Raw genomic sequence first — 23,063 nt, 5'->3', positions numbered from 1 at the left:
AATCATTTCATAACCATTTGGATAGAAGTGTGTGAGGTGTGAGAAAGTGGAAAAACTCTATAATTCCTCCTGCTAGATTTATTTTTCTGTATAAAGCATGGAAGGCTGTTTCGTTCAGACCAATACCACATTTATTACTTCCAGATATCTCATAACCCTTCTCAAACCCTGCTGCTATCTTTCCACTGCCATTCATAAGGCATTCAGTTGCTATTAACTCATTGTCAGCTGACACTGGAGGAGTCAACATGGAATAACAACAGTATGAATTAGTATAGATTGCTGTTAACCAAATAGAAGAATCACTGGATATTATTAAGCAATTGGACAAAGTTCTTCATCAGATCTAGAAATACACACACACACACACACACACACACACACACACACACAGAGAGAGAGAGAGAGAGAGAGAGAGAGAGAGAGAGAGAGAGAGTCAGTCATACATATCATGTACAACTCATGCAACACACATAGCTATAGTTGTCTCTGGTCTCTGACTGGTAAGACCTGAACGCATACGCCTGGAGATGAAAGTTGTCATGTCTGAGTTAAACGTGCACGTATGAGTGTGTGTGTTTGTGTGTATTTATAGATCTGACAAAGGACTTACCTTAATAACATCCAACAGTCTTCTGTCCTACATATTGTTGATACTCAATCCCAGATTTCCTATTATCAGCTGAATAAAAGTTGGTAACAACTGAATATCTTACGAATAGCAGTGAAAAGATGGTAGAAGACATTGACAAAGAGTGTGAGATATCGGGATGTACATTGCCCAATGTATGTTTCTGTGTAACAACCTTAGATTCCATACAGTGAATTACTCAATACATTTTATCAACAATGTAGGAAGAGATAGATTGCTACTTAACGTGTCATCTTTACCCTATGAGGTGATCTATATTTTCCTGCATTGTTGATATTCCTACCTTGAGTTTTTAAGTCTGTGTTTATTGCTTTCACACTTATTATTCATTATCTAATGCTATTTTTAGTAATTGTACATCCTATAAATAACAAATCAGTTACACTATTTCAACTGTAAGAGCGTTATCATTTCCACTGCGTTGAAGCAATAACTTCTAACCCAGAGAGATAGTAATTCACTCATGTAAGACAGTTTTGCAAGATTAATAAACTGAAAGTTCTAGAAAAACACTGTGTAACATCGTTACCAACTGTTGAAATCATAAGTAGTTCAGTTGATGATAATCTTTAACATGGTTCACAGACAGATAGTTGCACAAAATAATGGAAATTTTGCACTGAAGCATCTGTACATGGTGGTAATCAAAGCAATTAAGCACCTTAACAGCAGTCTGCATACATAAAAAATAATTTTTCAATATCAATACTTCACAAATCTTGCATAAAAAAATAAATATTATAAGAAAAAAGTGTATCAAACACTTTTATTGCTATTGTAAAACTTACTGTTACACTAAAGTTTTTGTGGATATGTAATTTTGTGTCGTACCTTTGCAAATGTATCAATACTTATAATTATATGAATGTAATAGAGGGAAACATTCCGTGTGGGAAAAATATATCTGAAAACAAAGATGATGTGACTTACCAAACGAAAGCGCTGGCAGGTTGATAGACACACAAACATACACACAACATTCAAGCTTTCGCAACCAATGGTTGCTTCATCAGGAAAGAGGGAAAGACGAAAGGATGTGGGTTTTAAGGGAGAGGGTAAGGAGTCATTCCAATCCCGGCAGCAGAAAAACTTACCTTAGGGGGAAAAAAGGACAGGTATACACTCGCACACACACATATCCATCCGCACATACATGCTTGTGTCTGTGTATGTGCACATTATTTATCCAGACAGTTTGTATGAATCTCATGCTGTGGAAGATTGGGGCAATGTAAGATTATATGTTGTAGATTTTCACTAAAAATAGATATTGGGCCAGTTTAGTCATATAGTATATTTTTAAAATGCAATATACTCCTCTTGTCATAACAAAATAAGCACAATTAGTCAAACAATGGAAACTCAGGATGGAATGTAACAATATTAGAGAAAGAAAGTTGCTACTCACCATATAGCGGAGATGCTGAGTCGTGATAAGCACAACAAAAAGATTCAACAAGAAGATTGCCTATTGTGACTCAGCATCTCCGCTATTTGGTGAGTAGCAACTTTCCTTTTCTAGTATTGTTAAGCACAATAAGATTATTTTAGTTAATATGTGTATTGCCTACTACACCCCTCAATAATTGTTTTAATTCCCACATATGTGGCCAGATTACCCAAATTTTTACAGCCAATGCTGCTAGGAGGTCAAATGGTGTACATATGAGGGGAATTTAAGGTATCCAGAAAAATTTTCTCTCTGCAGCAGAGTGTGTGCAGATATGAACCTTCCTGGAAGATTAAAACTGTGTGCCAGACAAAGAATCGAATTCGGGACCTTTGCCTTTCACCGGCAAGTGCTCTACCATCTGAGCTACGCACTTGAGTAGTTCACATAGCACAGCACTTGCCCATGAAAGGCAAAGGTCCCAAATTCGATTCTTTGTCTGGCACACAGTAGTATACAGAGAAGTTGCAGCATTAGAAAATTGTAGCGAAATGCAGGAAGATCTGCAGCGGATAGGCACTTGGTGCAGGGAGTGGCAACTGTCCCTTAACATAGACAAATGTAATGTACTGCAAATACATAGAAAGAAGGATCCTTTATTATACGATTATATGATAGCGGAACAAACACTGGTAGCAGTTACTTCTGTAAAATATCTGGGAGTATGCGTGCGGAACGATTTGAAGTGGAATGATCATATAAAATTAATTGTTGGTAAGGTGGGTACCAGGTTGAGATTCATTGGGAGAGTGCTTAGAAAATGTAGTCCATCAACAAAGGAGGTGGCTTACTAAACACTCGTTCGACCTATACTTGAGTATTGCTCATCAGTGTGGGATCCGTACCAGATCGGGTTGACGGAGGAGATAGAGAAGATCCAAAGAAGAGCGGCGCGTTTCGTCACAGGGTTATTTGGTAACCGTGATAGCGTTACGGAGAGGTTTAATAAACTCAAGTGGCAGACTCTGCAAGAGAGGCGCTCTGCATCACGGTGTAGCTTGCTTGCCAGGTTTCGAGAGGGTGCGTTTCTGGATGAGGTATCGAATATATTGCTTCCCCCTAATTATACCTCCCGAGGAGATCACGAATGTAAAATTAGAGAGATTAGAGCACGCACGGAGGCTTTCAGACAGTCGTTCTTCCCGCGAACCATACGCGACTGGAACAGGAAAGGGAGGTAATGACAGTGCCCTCCGCCACACACTGTTGGGTGGCTTGCGGAGTATAAATGTAGATGTAGATGTTTGAGTCTCGGTCTGGCACACAGGTTTAATCTAATTTAAGGTTATGTTAATGGTGGTGATTTTGATGCTGCAGAAGTCTTTTACTTGTAGAGGCTATTCTGTTTGCTAGTGGGCTAGCATGCCCTTTACAGTGTGTGCCACAATAGCAAGGCAAACAGCCAAAGAATACTCTGCTGCCTTGACTGAAGAAAATGAAATGTATTCTAATAATGGTACATGTTCAGTTGTTCTTGACTGAATTGTATACATGGCAATCTATGTGCAGGGCCATGTCTTATGTTACACTTTATTAATTGAACTCAAACTTCAATCGGGAATGATATTGTGCACCGAACGTATATAATGATTTCAGAATATGTAGAGAATTCATGAAAATATTTGTGCCCCACTGATTTGTAGTTTGGTGATGATCACAGTGTGTGCCCTTTATTGTGGTTATTTAAAGCAGTTTGACTCAAACAAATTATTTAATTCAGAGTCAAGCAATATAAAAAAGTGATAGTTGAAAATTACACAATGGAAACTCCAGGTAGGAATATCAACAATGTAGAAAAGGCAGATTGCTACTTACCGTAAAGAAAACATGTCTAGTTGCAGACAGGAATAATTAAAAGACGCATGTAACTTTTGGTTACAGGTAACAGGGTATTTAATTTAGATCCCTTCTGCAGACATCTGCACCTGGGTTAATTTCAGAACTTTAGTGCAACCAGGTTCAGATAAGTGCAAAGGTGGGCTTTAGAACTATCATCAAGTACAATTCAAGACCTCCTGGTAGGCAAATCGCCACACTGGTAATATACCAGGATCATGCTGGCTATTAATTAATTTGAGTGAGAGTTGGAGAAGAAATAGGTTGTTGGTGGCAGCATGGTGAACCTAGTCGGTTACAGGTGGTACTGTTTGCAGTACTTTACTCAACTCAGCACAGGCCAAAGTTCTACAGAACCCTGGGGCATCTGTTGCTGCAATTGGCAAGCCAGAGGCAGCCAGTACAATGCCAATAATCTGTGCAGAGGAAGCAATTTCAACGGCAGCATGTGGGCACAGCTCGTGTGGTGTGACAAATGTGTCTACTGAACAGGCTACAGCAACACTGCTCGCTCTCTGTCTTGGCAGTTTGCTTGATCAGTCCAGCCCCATATCTATCAGATTAGTATGAGGGACTGCTTTCTGAGTTAACAGCTCTAGTTGCTGACGAGCATAACAATTGACAGCTGTGAGTGGTTGTGTCGCAGCTCAGTATGGCAACCATTGGCAGCAATGCCAATGACATAGGCATGTAGCAGTCAGCAGCAGCTAGTGGAGTGTAATTCCCATCATCATGTAGAACAATGAAGCAACCAAGGAGTCATGGCTGCAATGCTTTATGTAGCATGAGTTCTTTGACTACAATCAAGAATGGCTGCAACTGCTGTTTATGTGGCATGGGTTCTTTGTCTACAATCACAACCTATTGACCAATGACTCAGCTTCAGGTGGCCTGCTCTTTCAGTCAATTTTAGAGGGTGTCTGGGAAGTAGGGACGAATATTAAAGTGCTATAGAACATACAAAATTGATTGACAATGTTGTTTTTTGTACAAACACATTAAGTAACTTCTCCCACTTATGTATGAAATATTATATCCTCCATACAACCACCTAAGGCAACATGGCAACAAGCAATGCTTTCAGTGAAGTTCTCGATGACATATTCACAAACATCTGGTGGGATGCTGTTAATAACCCTTTTTAATTTCATTCTTCTATTAGTGTACTGTTTGTGGTCTGTTCACGTACAGTTTTGATTTCACAAATCCCGACAAAAAGAAGTCGCAAGGTGTAAGATCGCATGATCTGGCAGCCCAATCCTGATTGCCATGCAAAGTGATAATTTTTGAGGAATATTTTTTGAGCTCATTGATGAACTGATTTTATGGTGCTTATGGCCACATAGTCATGCACGACAGCAATATTTTCTTATGTTTGAACAGAATGTGGTCATCCCATTTTCTTAATGTCTGAAACACACCCATGGTCTCAACCTTCTGGATCAGCTTCTGAACTGATGATACAGTTGGAGCAATTCACAAACGGTTGCTGTGGGACTTTCACTGTTTTTATAATAACTTTTCATCACGTGGATATGTTGCTCAGTTGTCATCTGGTCCATGATGAAAATAAACATCAAATAACACTGCTCACCATACAAAAGCTATCAAGCTACAAATAGGAAGAATCACAGATAACAAACATGAAAAAGCCACGGCTACCAACCATCATATGACAAAATGGTGCAAAATTCAAATTCGTCCTTACTTCCTGGACATCTTTTATTTGAGGTAAGTTCTACAGACATTCTACACACATAAAAAAATAAAAATAAATTTAAAAAAATTGCATCACCTCAATTTCCCGGGAGTTCAGGAACCTATACAGAAAATTGGAATAGAGATCAACATAAACATCATTTTCGCCCTTTTTATTGCTCATGAAAACCACACAATGCATGTTGTACCACCATACAGTGAGAACTTCAGAGGTGGTGGTCCAGATTGCTGTACACCCTGGTACCTCTAATACCCAGTAGCACATCCTCTTGCATTGATGCATGCCTGTATTCGTCGTGGCATACTACCCACAATTTCATAAAGGCGCTGTTGGTCCAGATTGTCCCACTCCTCAGTGGCGATTTGGCATAGATCCCTCAGAGTCATTGATGGGTGATGATGTCCATAAACAGCCCTTTTCAATCCATCCCAGGCATGTTCGATTGGATTCATGTCTGGAGAAGGTGCTGGCCACTCTACTTGAGCGATGTAGTTATTCTGAAAGAAGTCATTCACAAGACGTGCACGATGGGGGCACAAATTGCCATCCATGAAGATAAATGCCTCGCCAATATGCTGTCGATATGGTTGAACTATCGGTCGGAGGATGGCATTCACGTACAGCCTTTATGGTGCCTTCCATGACCAGCAGAGCGTACGTCAGCCCCACATAATGCCATCTCAAAACAGCAGGGAACCTCTACCTTGCTGCACTCACTGGACAGTGTGTCTAATGTGTGCAGTGTGACTGGGTTGCCTCCAAACACATCTCCAATGATTGTCTGGTTGAAGGCATATGCAACACTCATCGGTGAAGAGAACATGATTCCAATCCTGAGTGGTCCATTCAGCATGTCGCTGGGCCCATGTGTATGGTGCTGCATGGTGTCATGGTTGCAAAGAAGGACCTTGCCATGGATATTGGGAGTGAAGTTGTGCATCATGCAGCCTATTGTGCACTGTTTTGAGTCATAACAAGATGTCCTGTGGCTGCACAAAAAGCATTATTCAACATGATGGTGTTGCTGTCAGGGTTCCTCTGAGCCATAATCCGCAGGTAGCGATCATCCATTGCAGTAGTAACCCTTGGGCGGCCTGAGTGAGGCATGTCATTGACAGTTCCTGTCTCTCTGTATCTCCTCCATGTCCGAACAACATCACTTTGGTTCACTCCGAGATGCCTGAACACTTCCCTTGTTAAGAGCCCTTCCTGGCAGAAAGTAATAATGTGGACACAATTGAACCATGGTATTGACGGTCTAGGTATGGTTGAACTACAGACAACATGAGCCATATACCTTCTTCCTGGACAGACGCGAAATTTAACCGACTGGAAGAAGATGCTGTGATATGCAAATGATTAGCTTTTCAGAGCATTCACACATGGTTGGCACCGGTGGCGACACCTACAACATGCTGACATGAGGAAAGTTTCCAACCAATTTCTCATACAAAAACAGCAGTTGACCGGCGTTGTCTGATGAAACGTTGTGATGCCTCGTGTATGGAGGAGAAATGCGTACCATCATGTTTCTGTCTTATATAAAGGCCGGATTGTAGCCTATTGCGATTGCAGTTTATCGTATCGCGACACTGCTGCTTGCGTTGGTCGAGATCCAATGATTGTTTGCCGAATATGGAATCTGTGGGTTCAGGAGAGTAATACCGAACGCTGTGCTGGATCCCAACGGCCTTGTAGCACTAGCAGTCGAGATGACAGGCATGTTATCCGCATGGCTGTAATGGATCGTGCAGCCATGTCTCGATCCCTGAGTCAACAGATGGGGATGTTTGCAAGACGACAAACATCTGCACGAACAGTTCGACAACATTTGCAGCAGCATGGACTATCAGCTTGGAGACCACGGCTGTGGTTACCCTTGACGCTGCATCACAGACAGGAGCGCCTGTGATGGTGTACTCAACGATGAAGCTGGGTGCATGAATGGCAAAACGTCATTTTTCTGGATGAATCCAGGTTCCGTTTACAGCATCATGTTTGGTGACATCGCGGTGAACGCACATTGGAAGCATGTAATCGTCATCGCCATACTGGTGTATCACCCGGCGTGATGGCATGGGGTGCCATTGGTTACACGTCTCGGTCACCTCTTGTTCGCATTGACGGCACTTTGAACAGTGGATGTTACATTTCAGATGTGTTACGACCCGTGGCTCTACCCTTCATTCGATCCCTGTGAAACCGTACATTTCAGCAGGATAGTGCATGACCGCATGTTGCAGGTCTTGTGTGGGCCTTTCTGGATACAGAAAATGTTCGACTGCTGCCCTGGCCAGCACATTCTCCAGATCTCTCACCAATTGAAAACGTCTGGTCAATAGTAGTCGAGCAACTGACTCATCACAATACGCCAGTCACTATTCTTGATGAACTGTGGTATTGTGTTGAAGTTGCATGGACAGCTGTACCTGTACACACCATCCAAGCACTGTTTGACTCAATTCCCAGGCGTATCAAGGCCGTTATTACGGCGAGAGGTGGTTGTTCTGGGTACTGATTTCTCACGATCTATGCAACCAAATTACGTGAAAATGTAATCACATGTCAGTTCTAGTATAATATATTTGTCCAATGGACACCTGTTTATCATCTGCATTTCTTCTTGGTGTAGCAATTTTAATGGCAAGTAGTGTAATACGCGCTGCTCATGCATGGTTGTTTACATCTTGGGGTGGGTTTCATGACATCTCTGGACAGTCAAAGGGACTGTGTCTGTGATACAATATCCACAGTCAACGTCTGTCTTCAGGAATTCTGGGTTATGCAAAACTTTTTTTGATGTATGTATTAATAGTGTACAATCAACATGAGGGAGAGAGAGATCATTGTAAATGGGACTTCACTGGTATCCATGGTGAAACCAGTAGTTTTGAGACAGGCAGTATAACTGTGGGAAGTGCCACAGACATTGATATATGTGAAACCATTTCTACAAAATTGAAAGAGGGGGAAACTGATGGAAAGGGTGATGACTCGGGCAACGAGGAACTGCCAGATTAGCTCAGTGTAATGGTGAACATACTTAAAGAAAGCAGTAGTAAAATACAATTTATATTTAATACTAGAAGTAAGGGGTTAAGGGACAAAATGAAAGAAAATTTACAAATACAAACTCGGGGGCTGACGAATGAATTCAAGATAGTCCTTAATTCAATCCAGCATGTGGCTGAAAAGACCTAACAAGAGGTATTGAACACGTCACAAAAATTGTTTAAGGTTTAAAGACGGTATCTCTGAGGAGATACATAATTTAAGTGATGAAAATTATTGGTGCAGTTAAGTCTAATATTGCTGAATTTACAAATTCTTAGGAAGTGGCATGTAGAAAACATGAAGAAGTAACTGAAACCTTAAATGTTGGTTTAAATAAAATTAAATCTGAGTTTATGAAGCTGGCAGAAGCAGTAGCGCATGAGAAGTGTGGGAGTCATACTTGGGAGCTTTGATATAGTGCAGAAACCTATGTTAATAGGTACAAGTTAAACCTATAAAAACAGTGGCAGCCGTGGAAATTGGGGAGTCGTCATTAATGTAATCTATAGGTCAAACTATGCAATGTGTGAACCAAAGGGTGGAGGGTCTTATGGGTCAAGGCTTGAATGGGGTTATGATGGGCAAGGTGGTTTGTTTGAGGTAGCCATGTTGAAGTTACATAACTTTATGACTTACGATCTGACTGGTGATTTACCTCCCGTAATATTTCTAAAATCATTTCAGGGTGGATAAGATGATATTTGTGGTAGGATATTTAAGAGGAGATTCTGCACAATGGAGTTTTGTGTCTCAAGACAACTACCAGACTTTTGAGGAATCTGAAGCGTCTTCAAAGAACTATTTCTGGGCTGAAGATGCACAAAGTCATCTAAGGTTGATAGACACACAAACTAACACAAACATACACACAAAATTCAAGCTTTTGCAACAAACTGTTGCCTCACCAGGAAAGAGGGAAGGAGAGGGAAAGACGAAAGGATGTGGGTTTTAAGGGAGAGGGTAAGGAGTCATTCCAATCCCGGGAGCAGAAAGACTTACCTTAGGGGGAAAAAAGGACAGGTATACACTCGCACACACACACATATCCATCCACATTTGCGGATGGATATGTGTGTGTGTGCGAGTGTATACCTGTCCTTTTTCCCCCTAAGGTAAGTCTTTCCGCTCCCGGGATTGGAATGACTCCTTACCCTCTCCCTTAAAACCCACATCCTTTCGTCTTTCCCTCTCCTTCCCTCTTTCCTGATGAGGCAACAGTTTGTTGCGAAAGCTTGAATTTCGTGTGTATGTTTGTGTTTGTTTGAGTGTCTATCGACCTGCCAGCACTTTCGTTCGGTAAGTCACATCATCTGTGTTTTTAGATATATTTTTCCCACGTGGAATGTTTCCCTCTATTATATTCAAAGTCATCTAAGTTTAGAAATACTAGGCCATGGGGAATACATGTATGTCTTATCTGGTTCCACCCTTAAGGACAACAGGAAGATAGTCTACCACAGCTACTTTGAAACTGTAATTTGATACAGAATAATTTTCTGGGGAAACTCTACAAACAACCCGAGATTACTTATACTTCAAAAGAGAATCATAAGAAACATGTTTTTAGTGCTAAAAAGAACATCATGTTGCCCATTATTTAAAAAAGTAAAAATGCTACCCATGCCTTCTCTGCACATCTATAAAATTTTTACTTTCATATATAAAAATCAAAATTCACTTGCCAATTTTCATTTCAACCACAGTTACAGTACTCGGCACAGACACAGTTTCAAACTTCCATCTCATAATTTAAAACTTTACGCTCAAACACAATTGTACACAGGATTAAAAATTTACAATAAATTAAATAACACAAATCTGTTAAAAATGGAGTTTGACTCACTAAAAAGGCTGTTATGTAATATAGTTGTGGAAAAATGTTATCATACAATTAAAGAATTCATGCAGGACAGTTTGGCAATTTGAAAAGAAAAGAAAAGATAAAGATTATGTATTGTGTAATAAATTGTTAATATATTGTACAAATTGTATTGCAAGCTGCAAAATTATCATAAGTGTTATATATGTTCTTCTTAAATTGTTCATGTTTAAAAATTCAGAAATGCCTTCTTAAATATGTTACTTATTATTATAAGTCGGTTGTGAGCTCTGCAACATCCATGTACTAATTTATATTTACGTGACAAACCCTATTTCTAGGGCTATATTTTAATTTTGACAAATGGATCTATGCTGGCATTTGTAAAAACGGCGATGATACATCAGTCCATACTAATGTAAAATTGCCACCTTCTGAAGAAGACAAATTTAAATTTGTTGAAACCTAGGTAAAGAATTCTTTATCCATTGCAACTGGTCAGCTGTTTATAATTTTATTAATTATTATAACCTTTTTTAAAAAATAATGTAACGTGACTCCAGTACAAAAATCTTTGTTTTGTAACTGTACGTTATGAGACAAATAAACTACATTCTACAATACAGAGGCCTTAGATGATACTTTGAAAGATGCTTGAACTAGGCAAAATAACTGAATGACCCGTCGAGCTCAAAAAAATCTTGTTCGTATCCTTGTGATCAGACTACCCTACTCGTGAGAGGGACAGTAATTGGCAGAGACCTTAGCCATACACTATGTTTGCTTGATCACCTTAGTCAGTTAGATAGGCTAGAAAAAATTAGAGCAACTGAAGGAACCCAAGATGAGGGGGCAAATCAGAACAGGCATTTTTGCGAGCCTGGTGGGAGAAATTCAAGTCCAAATTGAGAGGCAAATGCCAATTATTACTAATCAGAAGGACTACTGAACAGTAATGAAGAGCCACCAAACAATGACACTTTAGAAAAAGCAATTCTGCACTCAAGTAATGAAATGAGTCTTGTGAGTGCACCCTTCTTTGAGTGTTGAAAGGATAAGGGTGATATGAATGTATTACCAGCAGCTGGGGCATTTATATTGGGTTGCTACTTCAAGTAAGGGAGAACTAGCAGCTAGACAGCTCTTAGGCAACGTAAGTATGAACAGACAAGAAATGGTTCACGATTTTCTGATTAACAAGGAACTTAGCAATACCATTATTACTTTGTGTGGACTGATTATCAAATTGCCAAATAAAGATGATTCTTTCTGCATAGGAGCCTTGAAGAATAAGACAGGTGATAATGAATTTAGTGTTAGGTTCACAGGGATGACAAGTGGTGAAATGGACCATGGTTTAAACAAACAAATGTGGTACATAGAAGGTTTGGATCAAGGGGAGAGGGGAGTAGTGGTGCTGTTTGAAAAAGTTGAGCTAGAAGGTGCTAGCTATGTAATGGTAATGGTTGAGGAATATACATGTGAAGGGTTAGGAATCAGAACAGTTGAAGGAAGAGTACTGTAAGGGTTTAATAAAAGTTCTACTAAGATACCAACTTGTGTTTCTGGACAAATCAGGGACTATAAGGAATTTTGAATGCAATTTATCATTCAAGGATCATGACCGTTTTCCACCTGGCCATATCCTACACCCATGTCCACGAAGCCAGCGAGGAAAAAGAAGATGTTATGATGGGGAATAATTGAGCCTTCTGCCAACTGTTATAATAATACCATTGGAGTGGTAAAAAGCTGAATGGGAGTATAGGTCTTGTGTTAGATGCTTGACACGTTAACAAAATTTTAATCAAGGAAATAAGTTGATCGTTACCTACAGATGAGATTTTGGCAACCTTTCAAGTAGTGAATTACTTGTCACCCAGGATTTGACCACAAGTTATTGGCAAAGTGCACTCAATCACAGAAGTATACAGACTTTCTCTTTGACAGAAAATGCTGTATACGGCCTCTCTCTTTGACAGAAAATGCCATCATTTTAAACTCTTACAATTGGACTAAAACTGTCTGTAAGCATTTTCATACAAGTCTTGGGTTAACAAAAGGGGAAGAATTGAAGAATAAGATTGTTTCAAATGTAGACAATATTCTTATTACTATCAAGTCATGGGAGGAACACCTTCACATTTCAGATCAACTTCTAGCATGACTGAAGTACAAAGGGGTAACCATAAAATTGGATGACTCTCATTCTGATTGCAAGTAGTTGAAATTCTTAGGTCACATTGTGCTCTGGATCCCAGAAGAGGAATTACCCCAGAGTACCAAAGGATATGTGAGATTTGGTAATGACAGACATTTCTGGCTCATTACCATTTGGCAAGGCTGAGTTGTCACATATTTTGATTTAAATGTAAATGGTTTCTAAATATTTGAAACTGAGTAACAGCAGGAGCACATACGAGATGTTTCCAGTCTGACTATTTAATTAATGTCGGTCATCCTAAATATATCTCACTGGATATTGGGACATAATTTGTAATCAAGATGTGGAAGGGGTTTTTAAGAAGCCAGGGAATACGTCCAGCATTTATATCCCATTACCACCCACAAGAGAACCCAATGGAAAGATTCATGAGAGAGCCTGAGAGGTTGTGTCGAAAATAATACATAACTTGGAGATGGTACAAAATAACCTACCCATGAAATGGCTGAAATAACACCTTATTAGATAGTCATGGGTAAGGTGGAGATTGAGCCTATTATTGACAAGACTGATTAGCCATTACAGTTACTCTCAGACCAGGAATGATTGAAGAAGGCAGCTGTGGAGAAAATAAAATTGTAAGCCAAAAGGAAGATAATAGCCAAAGAAATTGGAAATCAAATGGGACCACGTAAGGTGGGGAAAAGGTGTTGTTAAAGATGAATCCCATATCCTCCAAACACAAGGGTCAAGGCTACACCCCTTCCCAAGACAGTAATATTGACTCACATTAAGAATGGGAAGATCAAAGGGCTGTATAACACAGAAGACATCAGGAAATATCATCTATTAGAAATCCCAGTAATTTGTAATTGATAGGTAAAAATTAATTATACGGGAAAGATATTTTTATATTTGTAAATATTTGCATTTTTATACTGCAAACTAGAAAGGAAACTAGCTGTTACTGTTTGTAAAGAAGGGACCAAATCACTGGAGAAACTACCGTAAAAAGGAAGTAAGGAGCACCACAGCCATGACGGACCTTTTGCAGTTTGTAATATGTGCCTCACATAGTGTTTTAAGTGGAGCCTGCAAGTGCTATTCAGGAACTCATGTAGTTCCTGATGTCATCAAATGTTTGTAGTTGTTAATCGAAGGTGCTAATGATTAATCAGTTCAAAAAGTAATTAATAAGAGGTATTTTCTGTCACACACCATGGCAGTGAGAAGGGAAGAGAACAAGATTAGTGTTTATGAAATATTTCAGTTATGTGAGTAGCATAGCAGAAAGGCAATTTTAGTGTGTCTGCTATGGCTGAATTTCAATTCCAATTGGATAGATAATTCAGCAATCAAGTATGAGCAGGGCATGGCCTAATTGCTCATGAACACCAAGAATTTGCAGTGTCTTAAATCAGAGTTTTGTGTTGATACTGAATGTTGGATGGACATTCTGGAGCTGGAGAAGATATTTTGGTGGTCAGTCAAAAAATCTGAGTTCATGACACTATGGTATTGACATCAATAGAGATAATAAAATATAATAATAAATTTATGGAATTTGAACTGTGAGTTGCTATTGCTGAAATTATGTAAAGCCTGAAGATGAGAGTCACAGTTTTTCTTTTTATGTTGTGATAAAGGAAAAAGGCGTAATTAATTTTGTTTAGGTATGTACATAGTTTTAGAGGGTTAAGTATTAATTGGCTTCTTGTAGATGAGAAGTGGTAGCTTAGTATAATTGGCTTGGTGAACAGGCACTCAAAAGTGAGAATGGAGATCCTTCTCACAGGTGGTTTAAGGTCACAACTGATATGAAGTATAACAGTTTCAGAGTGGAGAAATGAACAAGTGGAAGGAAAAATGTTGATAGAATGTGTATCCTGTTAATGTGTATATCTAAGGCGATTTAGGTCTGATGTTATCGAAAGGTTGTAACTGACCAATGGTGAGCTAAGTATGACAATGCCATATGAAACAGAACATTTAAGAAATAGATTTCTAAATGGACTCTGCTTAGTTTTAAAGTTATTGGAGGATTAATAATTGGATTGATAGAAAGGGCTAACACCTATCAATACAAGGAGAGTAGTCTGTGATACAGACATTAAAATTGAAGAGAATGTTCGTTGGAGTGGGACAGTATTTACCAGTGGTGCTAGACCCTTACAGGAAATACTGGTATTCATCTCTTATGGAGAATTAATTATTATTTTATGCAGTATATCTTGAAGCATATGAATAGAAAGGGTATTATTTTATTTTATTGTGTTGGGAATGGAATAGTGAAGGAAGAAGATTGATAATGGAAATATATATAGAAAAAAATTTTGCATTTGCATATTGGTGCTGTATTTTATGACATTAGGAAGAGAAGGTTATAAAAGTATGTAAATGATAAAAGTATATAAGAGAAGGAAGGAGTTGTGATAATAATTAGGATTACTTTTGCAGATGGAATCTTTATTGATGGAAATAATCAAGGTACACTTGGTTTGCAGTAGTAATCTATCCCACCAATCAAGTAAGTTACTTCCAAAGTATTACTAATGAAGACTGGCAAGCAATAAGGGCACTATATAACAAGTGTTTAAGAGCTGGGTATGATTCAATGTTTAATTTACATAGGAAAGGAATACATGTATTAACAATAAAAACAGAGAATGAAGACTATTGTCAGTGATTTGACCTGTATTTCATTGAGATGATTCAGCAATTCAGTTAACTTTGTTTTGTTTAGATACGGAGGTATGTAATGGATTGCCAATTGTTCCTGTTATTATGTGTTTTAATTCCTAAGTATGTGACCAGGTTATCAGAATTTTAATGACCAATGTTGCGAGGAGATGAAGAGGTGTACAGGTGACAGGGAATTTTACATATGTTAACAGTGGAAATTATTATCTTGCAGAAGCCTTTTACATGCACAAGCCGCACTGTTTGTTGTGGGGTTGGTGGAACTACAGTAGCACCATGACAGTGAGGCTACAATCCGCAGGTAGTCACAGAATACTGTGCCACCTTGACTGAAGAATCTGCCACCTTGACTGATGAAAGTGAAATGTATTTTAACAATGTTATATGTACAGTTCTTGTTTGAATTGTGTCCATGTCAGATCTGTGACCAGGCCAACATTTCTGTTACATTTCATTAATTGAACTCAGACTTTAAGTAGATAGGGCATGTTATGGCACAGTGACTTTTATAGAGATTTCAGAATATATGGAGAATTCACAAAAGTATTCATGCTCCATTGACTTGTAGTTTCGTGATCATCACAGTGTGTGCCCTCTACTGTGATTATTTAAAGGAGTTTAGCTTGAAGAGGTTGTGTAATTATGAGTGAAGCAAATATTAAATTGAAATGTTAGTTGTTATTCTTTCATAATCCTAGAAGTTCTGTGGAAGTTAAAATTTCAGCAGTCATTGTGGGTGTCAACTCTAAATCTCACATAGCAGATGTGAATAAGTTCTCAGGGCTTACTATATATTGATCAGTGAATTTAATTTGGGACCCCTTTTATGGGCATTTCCACCTGGGTGGATCTTATAACTTTGTGGGTCCAGGTTCAGAGATGTGGACTCTCCAGTCATCACCAAGTACAATTCAACACCTCTCAATAGGCAAACTGCCACATTTGTAGCATGGTTGGAGTTATGTATGTGACTGGAGATATGAGGAGCTATACTGTTGAATGTGTAAATAGCCTTCATAATATAAGAATCCTTCAGAAACCTCAATTTTGTCTTTACCTGTTTGTTATTTTTAGGCAGATGGTTAAGAAGCCAATCATATATGGAGTTTTAGGAGGAACTGAAATACTTTAGGAGGGTGTAGTGTAGACTATTTTAAGTACCACATTCCATACAACACGTGCCCAATTTTTATTGCTTAGAGAGATAAGTTGTCATTTTGTATGTTCGGACTTCAGTTGCTACGCATTTATTTATTGATGTTCATTCTGTTGTGATGTTAAAGTTCCATGGCCAATTCTATTGTATCATGTAACCATGTCACACATAAAGTTAAACGCAGAGTATGCCTATGTGGTATCTCTGTACCAACTTTTGCAACACCCAGCAGTCATATTTCATCTGAACATGCAAATGAACACAATGAGGATGAAGTAGTAGATATTATTCAGCTGGGAGATTGGAGTTATTCAACAATCACATGCAGAAGTTATGCACATATCGATGTTCCACTTACAAGAATATGGTGGACATTACTTAGATGTGGCCTCAGTTCACATTTGAGAGGGAAATGAAGGTAGACAATTCAAATTTTGTCATTGGTTAATTAAAAATCACTGAGTAGTCCCACTAATATGGCTTACCAATGAAGCCACTTTCAGTAGTGACAATATCAACAACATTCATAACACACACTGAAGGTCAAACAAAAACCCACTATCTTCTGTAGAGACAGTTTCAAGAACATCTTTGTGCAAATATGTGGTATTTTACAACAACCTGTTGATTGGGCCTGTTGTGTTACCACATCATCTTACAGTGCTCCACTATGCAGACTTCCTCAAAAACAAGATTAGTGTTATTGGAACAGGTTGCTTTGGAACAAAGATGGGTATGTTCTTCCCCATGATGGGGCTCCTGCACATTCTAGTTGCAGGTGCCACATCATTTAAATGTAACATTCCCCCACAGATGGATTTATGGAAATCATCACATTTCTTGACCATCAAGGTCCCTGCACCTTACTGCTTTAGGATTTTGCCTGTAGGGTTGGTTGAAAGGTGACATCTACAGAGAACCAGCAACTACAAGAGACCAATTGACCTTTTAGACTATGAATAGTGTTGCCCATAAAAGAATGACAAGATGATCTTAGAAGAGGTGTTGTCAGGATAATTTATTTATTAATTGAAAAGTGTACAATGTGCAAAGACAAATTAAAATTACAAATGAAAAGTTATTCCAGAGCCAGTATTTATATTGAGGTTTTCCTCATTTTGCAGTTTTGAGCGTGATATCTCTCACAATGTTCCTTACACAAATCACAAACACAGTCTTCATTTGGCTCGTGAAATCTCTTGTTTTGGCAGAGTCTATGGTGAAATCCATGAGTGGCATAACGCATTACTACATGTCGTAGCTTTTAGTTTGCTTGTGTCTGTGGGGTAGAAATCGGGCCAGATGGCTCTGCACTTCTCAGTGAGGGTTTGACGTGCACTCTCCTAGGGCTTGGTATTTGACAGCCAATACTGCATTTTGATGTTGTCGATGAAGTAGTTTTCCTTGGTTAATACATATGTTAACCTTGAGGGTGCTGACTTCCCGATGCCTAGAAATCCTTTTCATGTAGCAAGCTTTGACTTTTACTATTGTTATCAGGCCGCTTAGAATGAGTTTTTCCCATATGATACTGATCCCATAGGTAACTATTAGGGAAATGGCTGTCTTGAACTGTAATATTGCTGTATCCAGTGATATTTGTTGAGGCTGTTAGATGTGGTAGATGGCTTTTATTGCTGTCGCAGCTCTTTCTTTGACATGGTTACTGAAGGATGACGATGCGGTTTGCAGGGAGACACCAAAATACTTGAATTTTGGCACTACCTCTAAAGGTTTATTGTGCAGGGTCATTGTATTTCTGGAAGCATGTTTCTCTCCTTTCCTAAAAGTCATTTCTTTGGTTTTGCTGTGGTGTATTTGCAATCCATTTCTTTCCGCCCATGATGTGAGCCTGCTGAGAACACCTTGGAGCTCTTCTGCATTTTCTGAGCCTATTGCCATGTCGTCCGCATAGAGAATACGGGATGCTGAGTTGTCTCTGATTATGTCTGTGGTCACGATGTTGAATAATGTTGGACTAACTGTATCTCCTTGTAGAAGTCCATTTGTCTGGATTATGTTCATGGATATAGCAATGCTGTTTGATATTTGGATATTGTTGTGTCTGCGGATATTTGAGATTGTGATTGCAAACGGGTGTGTGGTTGCTCTCAGATGATTGAGTTTTTGCATTAGTGTTGCTCTGTCGATGAGGTCAAAGTCTTTGTGGTTGTCCACAAAGACTACAAAGTATTTCTTTCTTGGATGTCTGAGTTTATCTTGTGCTTGCTCCATTAGGTAGCTTTCAACATGTAGCGTGCTTCTTCCTTTTTGGAAGACGAATTGATTCTCTGGTATTTGTGAGTCTGTCTTTTTTGTGAGTCTGTTTGTTAAGATTTTCATGAATACCTTGAAGGATGCATTCTCGAGTGCTATACATCAATATGAGCCAGGATCGCTGGGGTCCCCTTTCCCTTTGAACATCACCTTGATTAATGATGACATCCATTGCTCTGGTATTTTCCCAGAGTGGATGCATTCATTGAATAGTTCTACCCAATACTCTCGCATGACATGAAGTCATTCCTTTAGGTGTTTGATATACGAGGAGCGATTGAAAAGTCCGTGCAAAAATAAAAACTACTTACGTGTTTTCAGTAAACCTTTTTTATTTTTCAACATAGGCTCCTTTTATACTTACACACTTCATCCAATGCTGTTCTAATTTGTTGATCCCTTCCGAATAATAGGAATTGTCCAAGTCTGCAAAGTACTATTAGTTGCTGCAAGCACCCCCTCATTTGAATAAAATCTTTGTCCCGCCAGCCGTTCTTTCAAATTGGGGAACAAATAATAGTAGTCCGAGGGAGCCAAGTCTGGAGAATAGGGGGAATGTGAAACGAGTTCGAATCCTATTTCCATTAATTTAGCAACCACAACTGCTGATGTGTGTGCTGGTGCATTGTCATGATGGAAAAGGACCTTTTATCGGTCCAACCGCCGGCGTTTTTCTTGCAGCTCGGTTTTCAAATAGTCCAATAATGATGAATGATATTCACCTGTAATAGTTTTACCCTTTTCCAGATAGTTATTGAGGATTATCCCTTGCAAATCCAAAAAGACAGTCACCATAACCTTTCTGGCCAAAGGAATTGTCTTTGCCTTTTTTGGTGCAGATCCTCCCTTGGTAACCCATTGTTTAGGTTATTGTTTGGTCTCAGGAGTATAGTAATTTATCGATGTTTCATCCACAGTGATGAAATGATACTTAAAGTCCTGCGGATTCTTCCTGGACAGCTGCAAACCATCCTTGCAACACTTCATACGATTCTGTTTTTGGTCAAGCATGTGCAGTCGCGGAACCCATCTTACGGATAGCTTTCTCATGTCCAAATGTCTATGCAAAATATTATGTACTCTATCATTCAATATGCCCACAGCACTAGCAATCTCATGTACCTTAACTCTTCTGTCATCCATCACCATATCATGGATTTTATCAATGATTATTGGAGTCGTAACCTCCACAGGGCGTCCAGAACGTTCAGCATCACTTGTGCCCATATGGCCACTACGAAAATTTTGAAACCACTTACAAATTGTTCTAATCGAAGGTGCAGAGTCACTGTAATGTTTATGAAGCTTCTCTTTAGTCTCCTGAGGCATTTTGCCTTTCATAAAGTAATGTATAATCACCACACGAAATTCTTTTTCCTCCATTTTTTGACAATCACTCGACTTCCTTGATTAACGCGAATGCCAAACACAAACATATAGACCAATATGGCTGAAACTTGGTGTGCATTCTTTCCAAAGATGCTGCTAACTAAACATGACTCTCGGACTTCGCACAGACTTTTCAAATGCCCCTTGAAGATGCTGTCTGGGCCTTGGGCCTTTCTGTTTTTTTGCTATTGTTATTGTCTCAAGTATTTCCTGTTTAATTATGGGGGTGTGATTTGCCGTCATTGTAACTGGAGTTAGTTCAAAAGCTGTCGGCCAACTTTGATGGCTGAGGTTGTTTTTGAAGTGGCTCTTCCATGATTCCACTAAGATAGTATTTGTTGCTGGGACTTTGGGTTTCCTGAGCGCTATAAATGGGTTAGTTTGGGCACTTGTTATGAGCCTCCTGGCATCATCTTCAATATATTCTGCCCTTGTCTTCTTGTCTTATATTTCCTTCTTTGTTCGGCATATTGGAATAGTTCATTTGGGTGACTTGTAAGGAAGTGATTTTTACCCTCCACGCATCTCTCCACGCTACTCTATCCTGCGCAAGCCTCTTCACCTCCAAATAACTACTGCAACTTACATCCTTCTGAATCTGCTTAGTGTATTCTTCATCTCCCTCTACGATTTCTCCCTTGATGCCTCAGATGTATCCTACCAACCGATCCCTTCTTCTAGCCAAATTTTGACACAAATTCTTCTTCTCCCCATTTCTATTCAGTACTTCCTCACTAGTGAAGGATACAAGTCACAATTGCTACTTCATCATTAGTTATCTGATATACCCAGCTAATCTTCAGCATTCTTTTGTAGCACCACATTTCTAAAACTTCTATTCTCTTCTTGTCTAAACTAGTTAACGTCAGTGTTTCACTTCCATGCATGGCTACACTCCATACAAATGCATTCAGAAAAGACTTCCTGACACTTAAATCTATACTTAATGTTAACAAATTTCTCTTCTTCACAAATGCTTCCCTTGCCATAGCCAATCTACATTTTATCTCTTCCCTACTTCGACAGTCATCAGTTATTTTGTTTCCCAAATAGCAAAACTCATCTACTACTTCAAGTGTCTCATTTTCCAATCTAATTCCCTCAGTATCACCTGATTTAATTTAGCTACATTCCATTATCCTCATTTTGTTTTTGTTGATGTTCATTTTACATCCTTCTTTCAAGACACTGTATATACCATTCAGCTGCTCTTCCAAGTCATTTGCTGTCTCTGACAGAAGTACAATGTCATCACAAACCTCAAAGCTTTCATTTCTTCTCCTCAGGCTTTAATTCCTACTCCAAATTTTTCTTTTGTTTCCTTTACTGCTTACTCAATATACAGATTGAATAATATTGGGCATAGGCTACAGCTCTGTCTCACTCCCTTCTCAACCACTGCTTCCCTTTCGTCCCCCTCAACTCTTATAACTGCCATCTGGTTTCTGTACAAATTGTAAATAGCCTTTCGCTCCCTGTTTTTTACCCCTACCACCTTCAGAATTTGAAAGAGAATATTCCAGTCAACACTGTCAAAAGCTTTCTCTAAGTCTGCAAATTCTATAAACATTTGCCTTTCTTTAACCTATCTTCTATGAGAAGTCATAGGGTCAGTATTGCCTCGCGTGTTCCTACATTTCTCTGGAAGGCACACTCATATTTTACCGACGTAGCATTCTACCAGTTTTTCCATTCGCCTGTAAAGAACTTGTGTTATCATTTTGCAACCATGACTTAGTAAACTGATAGTTTGGTAATTTTCACACCTGTCAGTGCCAGCTTTCTTTGGGGTTAGAATTATTACACTCTTCTTTAAGTCTATCATAAATAATTACAGGCCAAACTCACTGACTTCAACACTTAGTAAGCTGCTTGAAAGAGAGACCAAATGGTATCCTTCTTCTGTAAATACAATCTATTAAACAACTACAATCTATTAAACAACTCACAGCATGAGATCTGAAAAGGCTGATCCACAATAACAGCAGTACCAACTTTTTTCCTTGAACTATTGAACAGACTGCATAAAGGAAACAAAGTTATTGGGACTTTTCTAGATTTGTCTAAAGCATTTGATTCTGTGAATCACACAGTACTATTATACAAGTTAGAAACTTGTGTTATATGAGGAGTAGCACTAAAATTCTTAAGTTCTTATCTCCAAGACAGAAAACAGTGCAGTAAACTAAGTTATAACAAAGAAAGTAATATCCAAACAGTAAAATCAGCAAACAGAACTCTGAACTATGGAGTCCCGCAGGGAAATACAATTGAACCATTTTTGTTTCTAGCATATATTAATGACATAACACAGCCACAAAACACAAAATAGTGAACTATGCTGATGACATATCATTTATTATCTGGGACCATACTGAGTAGCTAGCATTCCAAAGCAATAAAGAGAACTCTGAAATGATCACAGAATATCTAATAATGAACAAACTTAACTCTGAATAAGGGCAAGACCGTACTAATAAAATTCTTGTTGAATTATAACAACATTCATATTGGATTACTTTCTGCAGATGAAACATCTGATAAACATAAATTTTTAGGCGTTTTGATTGATTAACATCTCAATGGAAAGAGCATATCAGCTAGATCTGTAAAAAGGTTACTAACAATATTTATTTTCTAAAACTTCTTGCAAATATATAATATCCCCCCCCCCCCCCACACACACACACACACACACACACACAGAGGCACACAATCCTTAAACACATGTACTACAGTTTAAGTCACTCACATTTGCAATATATGATTGAGATTTGGGGTGGAGCACCCATAGTCTACATGGATAGGGTTTTCAGGTTTCAAAATAGAACAGTTAGGATAATAGC

At 38.8% G+C, this 23,063-nt stretch overlaps 1 protein-coding gene across 1 annotated transcript in view; it reads right to left on the bottom strand.

Moving 5' to 3' along the window:
* Nucleotides 1-23,063, bottom strand: part of LOC126199501 (sodium channel protein para-like) — a 416,386-nt gene that overhangs the window by 146,267 nt on the left and 247,056 nt on the right. The window lies entirely within an intron of this gene.

Source organism: Schistocerca nitens, chromosome 8, assembly GCF_023898315.1.
Source record: "Schistocerca nitens isolate TAMUIC-IGC-003100 chromosome 8, iqSchNite1.1, whole genome shotgun sequence".
NCBI lineage: Eukaryota > Metazoa > Arthropoda > Insecta > Orthoptera > Acrididae > Schistocerca > Schistocerca nitens.
The sequence above is the reverse complement of the archived record's forward strand: the minus strand, read 5'-3'. Positions and strand labels throughout refer to the sequence as shown.